At 48.3% G+C, this 15,500-nt stretch overlaps 1 protein-coding gene across 1 annotated transcript in view; it reads left to right on the forward strand.

Moving 5' to 3' along the window:
- The window catches only part of EDEM3 (ER degradation enhancing alpha-mannosidase like protein 3), a 925,252-nt gene that overhangs the window by 372,906 nt on the left and 536,846 nt on the right, over positions 1 to 15,500 (forward strand).

Genomic DNA, 15,500 nt, shown 5'->3' on the forward strand with positions numbered 1-15,500 from the left:
TGTGCACCGAATGGCTCTCCGCCCCAGCATCCTCGTTTTCCACATCTACCCCAAAGAGTAAACTCAGTGATCACACCCGTTGTACCCCATCCAGGTTCCCAAGCCAAGCCATGCCAACACTTCAGACCAGTATCTTTGTATGAGGGGGATACCCCCAGCACATATGGTAATAGTCAGCCTGCAGCTGTCTACATCGCCAGCATATCAAATCTGCCCCTGCATACATCCTAGCAAGCCTTGCCGGTGGCTATTGCCAAAAGTGTATTATCTTGTAGGCCTGCATTCTGTATTGCAAGCACCACATGGACTTCCTAACCTCCCTACAAATGGCCACCCACTTCTGATAAGTGATGTCGATTGCCAGATCCCTGGCCCACCTCTCCCTTGCTGGCACACAATCAGCGAGGTCCCCCGCCTCAGTTCGGCATATAACCTTGATATTCGCCCCTTGGTACCACTGTGCTGCAGTAGGAACCTTTCGAAGGGAGTTGGGACCCTACACACATTCTTTCCCCATCTAGAACCTGTCATCACCCTCTTGAGTTGTAGACAGCGGAAGACTGACAGTTTTCCTATGCACAGGCATTCCTCCAACCTGAATACAAAAACCAAAATATTCCTTTAGGTCATGCATTGTAGAACCCTGTGTAGTTTAGTGTCATAACCAGTGTCCATCATTGTAACATCTAGTAGTGTACAGCCGTTTATCATTAAGCGTGCTGACACCTATACTCGATACATTTCTATTACAGACAGCAAACCAATTCTACTTTTTTTATCAATAAGAGTTTATTCCATCATTTCATTTGTGCAGTTCAGTTTTGTAGAACATTTGTGTTATTAAACAGCTAGTAGATAAAGTAGTAGTGTATACAAAAAACGGTAGTTTCCAATTAGCTCTCCACTTGATCTTCTAATTACAATTAAAAAGTTATTTTACATCCTCTAATGACCTTATTCACTCATTTACATCCTATAGATCCCGACATGTTTCGCTCCTTCTCATTCAAAATGGTTATTATGGGAGTTTCTTCAGGGGAACACTACATACAATACCCACATTGCTATTACAGGTCTACCACAATTACACTGTTAAAAAATCAATCTTCTGCTATATCGTGATTTCTGCCACTCCAGTTGACATCTCGAGTTCCAAATTAATGTTGCGTGGTCATGCCTGTCTGTATCCACCAACTGCCACCGTGTCTACAATACACAGAAAAAAGGGGTTACAATTACCTGTTTTTTGGCGCCTTTCTAAATTCAGGCTAGTGACTGCGTGTTTGATTTATTTATTTATAGAGCCTTTACACCAAGGCGCTGTTCAATGGAACAACAGATTACAAAAAACCAATAACACTTAACAATGGGAGCAAAATTTACAACTTGAATCATTCAACAAAACAGTGCAAAGAAAAATTAACTACGTGTCAAAGAGTATGAATCTCTTGCTTTAACATAGCATTGCCAGTGATAATGACGAAGTTCACTCACCCATCCAGAACACCCTGGGTGTGGGGTCCTGCCACCTTTGAGTTAGAATAGCAAAGCTCTCCGTATGGCCCATCGGTACAGATGACTGTTTCCACCACGGTTGACAGTCTGTGTGTAGTTCCAGTGGAGTTCAAAGCCTTCCTGCTAGTGCCTCATCGAGCAAACAGCTTGTGATAAAGTATGGTGCCGGTCTAAAGAGTAAACAGAGATACGTTCTGTTACTCCGCGCTCAACCGCGTTCACAGATATTTATGGAGACCACTGTGCTCCCACATGAGTGCGTGCTCACTCTCACCTATTTCGGGAGGCATCTTCGTCAGGTCCCCCACGTGTGTCAATACTTCGGTGTATGCTGGGTAAACCTGGTTGTCTGGACGACCAGCATATTGTACCCGCCCAATCACGGGTTCATTACTCTAATCCCAGTAGCTCCTCCCAGTAATTCCTCCAACCCGGCCAGGGGTAAGAATCTACTGCCCTCCCACAACTGCCCTGCCCTTGATAGTCCTGCCTCATACCAAGCCTGATAGCACGCCGGTTCCTCAATCCAGGGCGGTGACCTTATACAGCTGACTGGCGATGGCCATGTTGACAGCCAGCGATTAGCTCCCGCCACGCTGACCAAAAAAAAGCCGCTAAGATTGGATGCGTTGACACTCTTCAAGGGATATCTTTTTGTGGGACCCAAAACCACTCGCCTAGCATAACCAGTGCCAGGACCTGAATATCCATATGGACCCATTACTTCTCCACACTTGGGTCCAAGTGGTCAACCATGATCTGTAATTGCGCCGCCCTCTAGTATGCTACCAGGTCGGGTAAACCCACCCCTCCTTCGTCCCCATGCAGGACCAGTGTTCTATACACCACCCTTAGTCTTGCACCTGCCCACAAGAAATGTAGCAAAGCTTTCTGATTTTTAGCCAAAAAGGCAGCCGGAACTACTATGAGGAGCATCTGACACAGAAACAAAAATTTAGGAAGGACTGTCTTCTTAATACAGTTAAGGCGGGCCACCCATGAAAGCAAGCCCTCTTTAACGATGTAGATCAAGCTGTATTTTATCACAGAGTGGAGTGTAATTCCTGTCAAACAGGTCCGCCATCTCTCCTGTAACTTCAATCCCCAAGTATTGGAATCCTTCCTGTTGTAACTTCGACCCCATGTCCCTCAGGAATTCCCCATCCTCTCCCGTCCCATTTCCAACTCGAAATACCACTGACTTCAAGGTTGACTTTGAACCCTGATAGTTCCCCGTACGTTTGGAGACCCTGGAAGAGCGCTGGAACCAAAGTCCTTGGTTCAGTGATGTAAAGGAGTGCATCATCCACAAACAGTCTTACTTTATACTCCCTTCCCCCTGGGATCGGTAGCTCGATTACCTAGGGTTCCATCACTAATGCGTGTAAAAGGAGGAAGAGGGGGACAGCCCTGCCTAGTGCCCCGATGCAGGTTTATCACCCTTGACACCCCTTGATTGTCTACCACTCTGGCCCGCGGAGTGGAGTACAGGGCCGCAACACACCCATCCAGTTCACCCAGTGAAAAGCCTTTTCTGCATCTAGGGAGAGGAGTACGGCCCCCTCTCTCCTCACTTCTGGGGCATGTATTATATGTAAGGTTTTGCGCAGATTGTCTGAACTGTAGGGTATTTTGTGTAGATTTGGGGCCTAGCGATATTTTCTTACCACCAAAATAAAAGTAATTTAGCAATAATCACTCCTTGCATACAGATTGGGTTTGGTATTATAGTGGTATTGTGGCTATGCATTATTTAAGTGCACAGATACATTTAGTTGGTATGCCTTTTGTTGTGGTATAGTGATGAGCATTATTTCTTTGTTTTATTTGTGGCCGCAACATACAAAACCCCTTTCTTTTGTTTAGACTGTTCTTGTGATCTCTAGAGGCCTCAGGCTTCTACATTATTCAATAACACCACATTTTCATATGGAGTGCCACTTATGGCTGTTATCACTGATTTATCTACACCAGTTAGCTATGCATCCATAAAGTATTCACAATAACATGTGGTATAATCACCAATTTATTTACATTAGTGAAACTATTTCCAGAGGCCTCTCTCTCTGCTGACTCATGTACGTCCAGCAGACTATCAGATTGTGTTCCACTCAGAAGTCACACACACATATACACTGAGTGGAACCACGCACACAGCTATTTATAATTACTCATAACATAACATTTTCCACATGGGATGCTTGGCATATATTACCTAATAACCTCCCCTTTTATCAGGTGATATGGGCTAACTGCACCAGAGAAAAACAGAAGCAAATAGAAGCCTTTACACAGATCGTGATTTACATCCGTTTCATTTCAAAAATTGCGAGGCAGTCTTTTCTAGAATAAACAATTGCAAAATACATGGCATTTCATTAGATTCTTTGCAACAATAAAAAGAACAGTGCATCAGTTGACTTGCATTTATGAATGGCAACATTAGAATGCAGCTATCGCTACGCTGCCTGACCGAAATAGATCATTCACACACCGCACTCTCACTTTGTGTAAGATAATTACCAGCAAATTGCAGCTGTTCAGCACGCAAACTCTCTGGGTCTTTCTTTAAATGGCTCAGGGCTTCCTTTTAGAGCACCCGGCGAGGACATGCAGTTCCAATCTGCACTCTTTGGTCCTCAAGCCGGTGCTAATTGACTGGAATCTCCAGCCTGTGAAGGTCAGCAGTGCACTGGAATGACGCCCCTCATTCAGGCAACCCCACAGCAACTCCCGCCAAGTCCTCACCGAAGCTATGCAAAATGTCCACTGCCTTTCTTCCTCCACGAGATGCACCAAGAGACCTCTCTTACAGCCCCTAACGTGACGTGCATCCAATAAAAGTCTATCATGTCAAACCCTCCTTCAAACAATAGCTCACTTTTCAGTAAGAAACTGTATCCACTAATTTCCAGCTTATTCGAGTTTTGTTTCCTTAGCAAGGACCGTGAAAAGCACAGAGAAAGCGAAAGGGAAAAAAAAATTCTGAATGTCCGTTTAAAATGAGTTTCAGCCTGCCTCATTTTGCACTTGGAGAACACATTATATTAATAAGTTAGAATCATGTTAGTACTGTTAATTATACTAGTTCATTAATCCTCTGTGTCTCCTGCAACAGAGGCATTTCAGGTGAGAAAGAAAATTATGCGTTTTTAAATGTGAAAATAAAATATGTTTTTGACTGAGTAGCCTGTCTTCATTTACTTATCCATATGTTATACCTGCAACACATGGCTTGCTGTACCGCATTATAGCAATACATTGATCCCATGCAGTGGTGGGTGCTGCACTCCAAAAACACGCTATATATTGATCCCATGTAGTGGCGCTGCACTCCAAAAACACGCTATACATTGATCCCATGTAGTGGCGCTGCACTCCAAAAACAAGCTAAATAATCCTACATATCCCTGCCTGTTCTGAATAAACCCTGTCTGGTCGGCGTACAACCAACTCAGCAGGAACACCTCCAGCCGCAATGCTAATATCCTGGCGAATATCTTGGCATCATTGTTAATAAAGAAATGGGACAATATGAACCACAGTATGTGGGATCCCTAACCTGTTTAGGTATAACTGCTACAAGTGCTTCCAGAAAGGAGGGAGTAATATCAACTGCACCCCAGATCGAGTTTAAGAGACTAGCCATGGGGCCCGCTAGCATTTACTGAAACTGTTTCTAAAAGGCTGAGGTATAGCCGTCATCACCCAGCGCCATATCATGCTTAAGGTGGGCTATGGCTTCCAGCACTCCCTTTCTTCCAGGAACCACTCATACAGGGTCTCATAGAACTGTACAAAACATTCATGAATGTCACCCTGATTTCCAAGAAGTTCCCCTTCCTTCCCTCGCATGCGTGCCACTCTCATCTGCATCCTTTATTCCATTATTCTATTAGCAGGTAGGGTTCCCACCCGGTCCCCCTTTTCGTAATACCTTTGTTTGGCATAGGGTAAATTTTTCAACACTTCCCCAATCAAGATCAAATGTAGCTCCTGTGTCTTATCCCGCATCTCTGCCAACAACCTCTCCCTATCCACCCTTGATCGTGTGAGCTGCGCCTGCATCCCTCTATGGTCCCCCCACAGCCTCTCCTCAACCAACCCTCTCTCGGTTCTCCTGGGCACCCTACTGGATGAGGCCCCTGAATGTGGCCTTGGGCGCCTCCCATACCATTTTCCACTGCACCTCCCCCATAGCTTTGGTTTCAAAGAAGTGCCCAATCTTTTTGCAAAGAGTACCGGAAGACCGTGTGCCCAAGGAGTCAGCCGTTACACCTCCACCTTGGGGTCCCACGCTGTCCTTCCTCCACCCTGAAATCCACTACTACCAGCTTGTGATCTGACCAGGACACTGATTCCACTTTCGGGGACTCTTAACATGGCCACTTGCTCCCTGGGCACCAGCAAAAAGCCAATTCTCGTATAAGTTTGATGTGGGGGCGAAAAGAAAGTATAACCACGAGCCTGAGGGCATCTAGATCGCCACACATCCCCCCCCCAGAAGTGGTCCTGAAGCAGCTGTGCCAAGCCACTTATGTTCCCTCCCTTGTGGTTTCACTCATTCCCCCCCCTCCGATCCTGACCACCAGTCCACAGCCGGGTTCACGATGGCATTGAAATCAGCTCCAACTAAGGTGTGCCCCTCTCCCCATTACTCCAAAAAATCTTCAGAGAAAGGCTAGTTGGTGCACCTTGGGGGCATACACAAGGACCCAGTGTGATCATTGGCCCATTCAGACGACGCTTTACAGCCACAAAACATCCTCCAAAGCCCCTCTGCCCCTGCACCGCTGTCAAACGTACAGAGCGCACCAGGACAATACCCACTCCCTCCTTCTTACTGGATCTGTGAATGGCCCAATATATCTGCCCAATATTTGCCACCTTCAATGCCCGCTCCGCCCCTTGCCTGTAGTAGATTTCCTGTAAGAAGAGTGCCTCTAACTGGACCTTGCTTAACAACCCTGCCGTTAATGACCGCTTGTTTGGGGCGTTCAGCCCCTTTACATGAAGTGTGGCCGTCTTCCAATTAACCATTATCAGACTTCAATTGAATCCTCTGTGTCCCCCCATGATAAAACCAACTCCCATCCGCCGCTGCAACTGAGCTATGCATGTAACCCGCGCCCCTTACTGTTCTCCCCCATCAACCTGCAAGGCGTTAGCCTATGCCTGCTTTTGTTCAATCTATACCGGAGGTGTCGCTGCATAGTGCTCAATAACATCAGAACTTACTTTGCAAACTATGCAGATGACACCCAGGTGCTGGTGGTGGAACTGAGCGGTTGTTTCATCAATGACAGTGCCAAGGTAGAAGCCATATATAACATCATTGAAGCCTGGATGGAGAGGGACTGGATGTGTCTGAATGGGAGGAAGACAGAGATGATGATATTCAGCTCACTCCAAGCTCGAGCTGAACTTAGCCCAGAGTTCAAATCTTTCACCATTAAAGACTCCATCACTGTAAGTGAGAAAGTGAAAACACTTGGCTTATTCCTAGAAGCGTCAATGGGTGCTGAAGCACAGGTTTCATACTTGCACAATAAATGTCAGTACTATCTCCGTCTCCTTAAATATATTCCACCCTATCTAAGCGAGGCAAACAGTGCCACTATCGCTAGAGCAACAATTCCGTTCCGGTTAGATTACGGGAACACACTGATGTTCGGTGCAAGCAAGGGATGTCTGACCAAATGCCAGATCATTTTAAACAATGCAGTGAGATTAATAAAAAGGAAAACGAGGAGGTGGCATATCACCAAGGATAGAAAAGCTCTTCATTGGCTCGCTGTTGAGGACAGGATACACTTCAAAAGCATGGCATTAGTACACAGATGTCCGTTTGGAGTCTCCCCAACTTATCTCAAAGAAAGGATCATTCTATATGTACCAATAAAATCCTTAAGATCAGAGGCCCAGGGTCAGATCAAGTGCCCGATCTTTAAATGGTTTAAATGGCTGAGTAGTGCTTTTCCCGTGAGGGCAGCCCAAAACTGAAACAGACTTCCAATTGAACTAAGTCTCGAAAGGAATTATAGAACCTTCATGAAATTGCTAAAAACGCACCTTTTTAAGTAAAAGTTAAGGATTAGTACACCCTCTCTCTGTTAGCTGTCCTTCTGTCCTCTTTTATTTGAATGTCCTTTGTCTATTTGGTACGCCCTGATGCTTGCGGGCTTCGGCGCAATATAAACCTATAAATAAAATACAAAAACCAGTATACTCAATCTAACCTGTTTGGGCAACAACGCACATCCAGGGTCTTCAACCCCACCCCTCAGACACCTGGGAATCCCCAAGTCACTAGGGTGACAACGTTCCTGCCACCCCCCACCCACCACATCAACTTTATAAACCACACAAAAACCACCCTCCTCCTCTCATTATAAGGTTATCAACCGGTCCGTCAGTAGCCCTCCTCTTTAACTTGGAACCTTTGACTGGATCGCCTGAAATTTCTTAGATTTTCTGGAGACCGATTCCTTCCGACAATCTTTTGGTTGCACAAAGGCACTATTAAAACACTCTTGCAACCTGCGCTGGGCATCCTTCTCCTGGAAAGTTCCGTCAGCAGCTGGGTTCCGTATTCAAAAGAGAGGGAAAAAGGAAAATGCCATCAGTAGTGCACACCCTCTTCCTGCAACCATTATGTTAGCGGTCTGCACTTTCTCCTCTGCTCCAGTGTGTGATTCGACAGGTCTTGGTAAATTCTTTCCTTTCGAGATCACCCACCTCTCGGGCCCTCCGCAGGATGTCCTCCTTGTCCCTATAATTGTGACACTTCGAGCAGGGCCCCTTCGCTCCCCCTGTGCCACGGTGGACCCAGTCAAAGTGTGTCTCCGTGTCTCCTTCTCGAATGTCTCACCCATGAGTTTCTTCAGCACCCTAGACAGTAAGACTTCCAAGTCACTGGGTGTCTCAGCATCCTTGCCCGTGAGATCCTGTATCCGCAAGTTGTTCCTTCTCTCTCGGTTTTCCACATCATCCAGCTTACTTCGGAGCTTGCGCTCCCTGCTCTCGTTCCTTGCCCAGTCCTCCAGACCCACATCCACTATATCAGTGGCCCTTTGATTATGCTCCAAAGCCTCCACCCTCTCTTCCACCTTAGAGACCCTCTCCATGATGGCACCTATCAAGGTCATTACCTCAGCCCTAAACGCCTTCAACTCCATCAGGATCGTCTACACATCCTGCTGCAGGGTCCCCAGTCTGTCTGCCGCCCTGACACCTCTACCACTGAGCGCCGCACCCAGGCACTTCTGGCCTTGGGACCAAAAAATACCAGGACCCTTCAAAGCGGCCTTGCTTCACTCTTGCCGCCTCAGCTCACAGCAGCACAGATCCTCTAGCGGTGTGCCTCTTGAACTGTCTCCCAGGTGCAGCTCTCCCTCTTTATAATCCCTCTTGCTGAAGCTGGGCCCCTCCTGGTAAACCAATCTGGGGTCTTGCCACGTGCCGTTGGGCCTAACCATTCTATCACCCACCACCACTTGCCTCTCTGCTTCAAGCGCCTGTCCTTCAGCACACACCTACTGCTGAGGTGTCTCAGCCTGATATGCACCTCACTTTACACCTTATCCGTGCTGTTGCCCACTCTTGTTACTATTTGGGCAATGTGCTCTAACGTTTATCAACCCCTTGAAACCCTCCACCGAGGCCAGAAACCTTAACATACTGACTGTCCCCAACTGAAACTGCAGTTACTGCGCTGGGAGGCTGTGGCTAGCACAGCCTCTCCCCTTGGTTTCTGCCGAACCCAGACTCCTATGAGCATCAGCGGCATGTCAAGTGTCCATGGATGGAACTGTTCCGCGGTTACCGGTAGGCGGACTGTTCTCGTTATCCAAATGTTCACAAAGTGCTACTCAATCCACATCACTGCAAGAGGATTGTCTCTTCTGTGATGTTGCCATAAGTTCCTTGGCGTATCTCTCAGCTGCTCCTGGGTTTGTGAAGAATAGGGATTTTCCATCTTGCAGCATTTTCCTTCTAGCTGGATACATCATAGTGTAACACACCTCTATCTTGCACAGTATACTTTTGGCTTCCTGAAAGATTTTCCTGAGTTTCTGTACTTGTGGGTAGAAATCTGTAAAGATCGCGATAATAGCATTTCAGCTCCCCTTTCTACCAGGTTGCCTTCAGAGGGGCATCTCGATCCCGGTAATTGAATATTCGGGCTAGGATTGGCCCCTCGGGGGCACCAGGATGAGGTTTTGTGCGAGTAATGTTTGTGCTCTCAACCATGAATAGGTGCGAGACCTCTTGGTTGCCCTGGACTCTAGTAAGAAGCATTTCATTTAAGTGTTCCATTTTATCTATTGCTGTCGAATCTGGGAGACCGAGGATGTGTAGGTTATTACACTGGGAGCATCCCTCCCATTCTTCATTCTTTGCTGCCACCTTTTTCATGCTTTGATGGAGTTGCACGTCCTCCTTCTGCAACTTTGTGATATTGTCTTTGCTCTCACTGATACGCTGCTCCGCCTCTGACATTCTGACGCACAGATGGTCAAATTGTACTGCTGATATATCAATTTTGCTGGTTAGGTAGTCTATTTTCTGGCTTAATATATCTGCGCTGTCCTTCAGTCCCAGCAGTGTTTGCTTTACGTTGTCATGTCTGGTGCTGCCAATCCGGTGCTGCCAATCCTGATGTCTGAACTGCATTGGCTGTTGGGCGAAGAGGGACGGGGGGGGGGGTGAGTCCCTGGTCTGGTATAATGATCCATTTTAAACTGCTTCTTAGGGTTTACTGTGACTCCTCTTTGCAAAGACTGGAGCGGGGGGGGGGGTCTGTACTTCTGCTCTCTATATGGTAGAGGAGAGGCACAGAGGACCCCAGCCAAGATTCTCCATTATTGGTACGTGGTCGAGCAATCCAGGCCTAGCTTCTCAGGTGGTGATGCAGGCTGGTTCTTAAGTACAGTGTAGTCCCCACTCACCCACAAAGGAATGTCCGCGCACTCTATTAGTTAAAACAGTCTTTATATAATTAATATTCAAGGTTATATACACTAGCACGATAACACACTTTGTACTCGGTGATCTATAATGGCAAATATACAGTTCTACGTGGTACCACAATTACTATTAGATCTCTTTAAAGTGCATCAACTTTACGGTTAAATGTCATGCATCAGTTTGTAAAGGAAACAAACAATAGATATAGAGGAAAGCAGTTGGTTAGAGCAATTGGCAGAATATTGGCCCCTACCTCTAGAGACAGTTCTGGGTGGAGATCCTCCCCCCCCCCCCCCCCCCTCACCTGGGCAACCTGTAGAATAAAGATATATAACAAGCCCAGTCCATATATTGTTCACACAAGACTTTCCAACAGTTCAGCAACCCCAAAGTACCTGGCGTTGTAGCGTTCCTCGTCGGGAATCGACGGCCCTTCTTGAGTGCCCTCCCTTTAAGGCAGGAGTCACGGGTTCTCGCACGTCCGGCGAAGAACAGGGTGAACTATGGCGATGAAGTGGTAGCTTCTTTCCTAGCAGTGCTCGTTGATGGGGAAGCGTAAATGTCCTGCAAGGAAGAGGCGTGTGGGGCACCTCAGTGTCGAAGGTTCTGGACCGCAAAGAGTTTAAAGAACTGTGGCCCAGCAAGGGCGTCGAGTCGTCGGCGTTTCTGTGGTCTTTGGGTGGCGGGAAACCCACCAGAGGATGCTCCTCGGCACGTCGACGACCTGACCTTCTCCGGCGGGTTGCGGTGCGGACGAGCGTGTCTGTGAATCGAAAGTTCTTAGGCAACGAGAGCACGGCGGCTCCGGTCGAAGACGGCGGTCGTCGACGGTGGTGGACAACAGTCCAGGCGCTTCTCTTTGGGATTCCGCGGCAGTCCCGTCTCCGGTTGGCAGCCTGTCGTATGTCTGTCTACTAGGGAGCTTTGGCAAAGATCAGCTGGTGCACGATGGTCCCTCGTAGCTCGGGAAGAAGGCACCTTACCAGGTCCTCTCTGGGTCAGTCCTTGGAGACACAACAGCTTTCAAATTGATGAAGAGCTATGGCAATTCTTTTCTTCCAGCAGGGCTTCAAGGTCAAGCTTCAGTTTCACTCCAGTTACTCTTCGTAGTGGACTTCAGCTTCTGAACACGATTTTTAGCAGTGAGAGGCCCACAGATATACTAGTTGATCTCCCATTCATTCTGCTGGGTCACACTTGGGCAACCAATCGGTCAGAAGGGCATTCATGCCGGCAGGCAGCCAATCAGGTGCATAGTGCATTCAGGCCATTCACTTCTCTCCAGACACTCGCAACAAGTTATGTGTATTGGGACAAGTACCCAGCCATTCAACACTCCACACTGCATTCATACCAGTTTCGGGCAGGGCTGTCTCAGTCATTGTGTCAAACAACAGAAACTAGACATCCACAACAAGAAGTGCATATTCGTCACACACTCCATACACACAGGTCCCACCCACAGGGTGTACCCACAGGGTGTACCCACAACATACAGTCACTGGGAAGGCTCCAGCCAGTCTGGCCTGGACTTCACAACAACACCATTTATGGAACTTCCACCCAACAGCCAGTCAGAGGTAAGGGACAGAGTCAGGGCTTCCCAGGACTTTGGGAAAACAAGGTAACAGGCAATAGAAAGCAAGAGGCCACAGGGGCCATCTTGTTTCCTATCGGGAATCAACTGATTCCAATGGCAGGGCCTGGGTATCCCAAAATGGAGGATACTCCGAGAACCTGTCAAATTCAGCATGGAGCTGCCACCAGCCCATACCCTGCTCTTTGGTGCCACACACAAGTGCCCAAAAACATACACTAGGGACACAAGGTTGCACCCCCACCGATGGGTGCCATACGGGTATCCAATGGATCTGTACACCAAACCAAAAGAGAACCGCATGGCCAGGAGTCCCACATGAGCTCCTGCGTGGAAAACACGACAGAACACACGATAAAAAGCAGTAAAGGGCAAGGATACGGAGGCCCTGTCCCACTGATGCATTTCCAGCATCAAAGTCCCCCCCACCCCTCCCAAACCCCCCTGACTGAGGTTAGGGTGCCTAATCTCCCACAAGATAGACACCCTCATCCAGACGGTCAGCATACCTTCTGGAAAGGCCATCTGCATTATTGTGACTCTTCCCTGGTCTATGCTCTATGGTGAAGTCTAGCCCTTGCAGGCTAATGGACCACCTGAGCAGTTTCAGATTCTCACCCTTCATCTGCATAAGCCATTTTAGGGGCTCATGATCGGTTTGGACCTTGAAGGTAGACCCCGTTAGGTAGGACTTAAAACGCCTAAGGCTCCAAACTATGCTAAAACATTACTTTTCAAGAGTAGCCCACCTAGGTTCTCTACCCTTGAGTTGTCAACTGATGAATATGATCGGATGTTCTCTTCCTTTGTCATCTAACTGGGACAAGACCGCTCCAATTCCGGTGTCGCAGGTGTGAGTTTGAACGATAAAGGGCTTGCTGTAATCAGGCGCACACAGCATGGGTGCCCTACACAGACTTTCGTTCAAGCCATCAAAGGCCCTCTGACAGTTTTCAGTCCAATTAACCTTCCTAGGTTGTTTGGGTGAAGTCGGAGCTGTCAGTGGTGCAGCTATGGTTCCATAGTCTGCCATGAAATTGCAATAATACCCAGTGAGGCCCAAAAAGGCTCTCACCTGGGTTTGAGTAGTGGGAGTTTCCCAGCCATGTACATCCTGTACTTTACTGGGGAGAGGTTGGATTTGACCCCCTCCTACCTCATGACCAAGATACTTGACTTTCCCCTGAGCGATCTGGCACTTGGTGGCCTTGATAGTGAGGTTAGCCCTTTTTCAAGGCCTGCAACACCTTATCCAGATGTGTCAAATGCTCTTCCCAGGTGGAACTGTAGACGGCAATGTCGTCTAAGTAGGCCACGTACAAGGCCTCCAGCCCACTGAGTGCATGATTGACCAATCTCTGGACGGTGGCAGGGGCATTCTTCAACCCAAAAGGCATGACCCTAAACTGGTACAGTACCTCAGGTGTTGAGAACGCTGTCTTTTCCTTGGCATGGTCTGTCAGAGCTATATGCCAATAGCCTGAGGTAAGGTCAAAGGTGCTCACAAATTTGGCAGCACCTATGGTGTCCACAAGCACATCAGCCCTGGGCAATGGGTGCGCATTAGTTTTGGTGACGGCATTGACTCCTCGGTAGTCCACACAGAACCCCCAATCTTTGGTACCTGCCTGGGAACTTGCCTTGGGGACAAGGACCACAGGACTGGACCAGGCACTGGTTGAGGGTTCAATAACACCCAGATCCAACATTTTAGCGAGTTCAGCCTGGATGTGGTTCTTAACTGTATCTGACATACGGTAGCACCTGCTTTTGACAGGCACAGTGTAAGGCCTGGTGTCAGTAAAAACAGAGAGGCATACTGCCGGAGCAAAGTCCTGCAGGCCCTCTGCTGCTCTGTCGTCAGATAGGTAGAAAGATGGACTCCCTTCACTGAGCCATCCTGAGGGTTGCTATACAGCAAATCAGGAAGGGGCTCACTCTCATCCTCTTCTTGCTCTGAAGCTAGCAAGAGACAGACTTCTGCTCACCTGTGGAAAGGCTTGAGCCTGTTAACATGACATACTTGAGGGGCTACCCCAGAGACTCCCTTGTCAACCAGATAATTGACTTTGCCCATCTTGTAGATGATCCTGAAGGGTCCAGTCCACTTGTCTGCCAAAGCTCTAGGCTTGGTAGGCTCCATCACAAGGATTTCCTGTCCCAGAGTCCAATCCACTTGCAAGGCTTTAAGGCCATGCCAGTACTTATTCAATTCCTGGCTGGCCTTGAGATTTGCTGTCGCCTGACCCATCATCTGTGTCATCCTCCGTCTGAGGCCTAACACACAGTCCCCCACTTGCTTGGCGGGACCTGGAGGGGTGGCATCCAAACCTTCTCTGATCAAGGCAAGGGGCCCTCTCACGGGATATCCAAAGAGTAACTCAAAGGGGCTTTAACCAATCCCCTCTTGAGGTACCTCTCTGTACGTGAACAGCAGGCATGGCAGGAGGAGATCCCATTTCCTCCTTAGGGGCTCTTCCAAAGCACCTAGCATGCCCTTGAGTTTTATTAAATCTCTCAACCAGACCATTGGTCTGTGGATGGTAAGAGGTGGAGAACTTGTAGGTTACCCCGCACTCTTTCCACATGGTTTTCATGTAACTAGACATGAAGTTAGAAACCCATGTCAGAGACAACCTCCTTAGGGAATCAAACACGGGTGAAAATGCCCAGGAGAGACCTGGCAACCACCTTGTCAGTAACAGTCCGAAGGGGTATAGCCTCAGGGTACCTGGTGGCATGATCAACCAAGACCAGGATGAACCGATATCCACCTGAAGTGGTAGGGTCAAGGGGACCGACAATGTCGATGCCCACCCTCTCAAACGGTGTGCCAACCACCGGCTGCAGTGGGGCAATGACAATGCCTCCAGTCTTGCCAGACAACTGACAAGTTGGGCAGGTCCTGCAGTGGGACTCCACTTCTACTCCCATCCGAGGCCAGTAGAAATGTCCAGAGAGACTCTGCTTAGTCTTCTTGGTACCAAGATGACCAGCTAAGGGCACCCCAATGCGCCAACTGCAGCAGGAAGGGCCTGTAAACCTGGGGTACCACCAGCCTCTTGAGGGCACCAGGTTCAGGCTTAGTGGGCTCGCTTACAAGGAGCTCACCCTCCCAATAGATCTAGAATGTCCTAGGCACTTTTTCTTGGGCCTGGGACAGGGCCTATTTCCTCAGACCCTCGAGAGAGTGGCACTCTGTGTCCCTTATAGAAGTCTGTCCGGGAGGGCAGTCCATCAGCCAACAGGCATAGAATGTCGGGGTGGTCCTCTTGGTTGAGAACCTCTCCCGCAGGAGGGTCTTCTGCCTCTTCTCCCTGAGGAGTTGAGTTTGGGTTTTCCACTGGACCCAGCCCGTCCGGAGCATGGATCCCAATGGGTGCTGTAGGAACAGCAGGAAGAGAAGGATCCCCCTTCT

Source organism: Ambystoma mexicanum, chromosome 1q (assembly GCF_040938575.1).
Source record: "Ambystoma mexicanum isolate Mex_15411 chromosome 1q, UKY_AmexF1_1, whole genome shotgun sequence".
In the NCBI taxonomy this organism is placed as follows: domain Eukaryota; kingdom Metazoa; phylum Chordata; class Amphibia; order Caudata; family Ambystomatidae; genus Ambystoma; species Ambystoma mexicanum.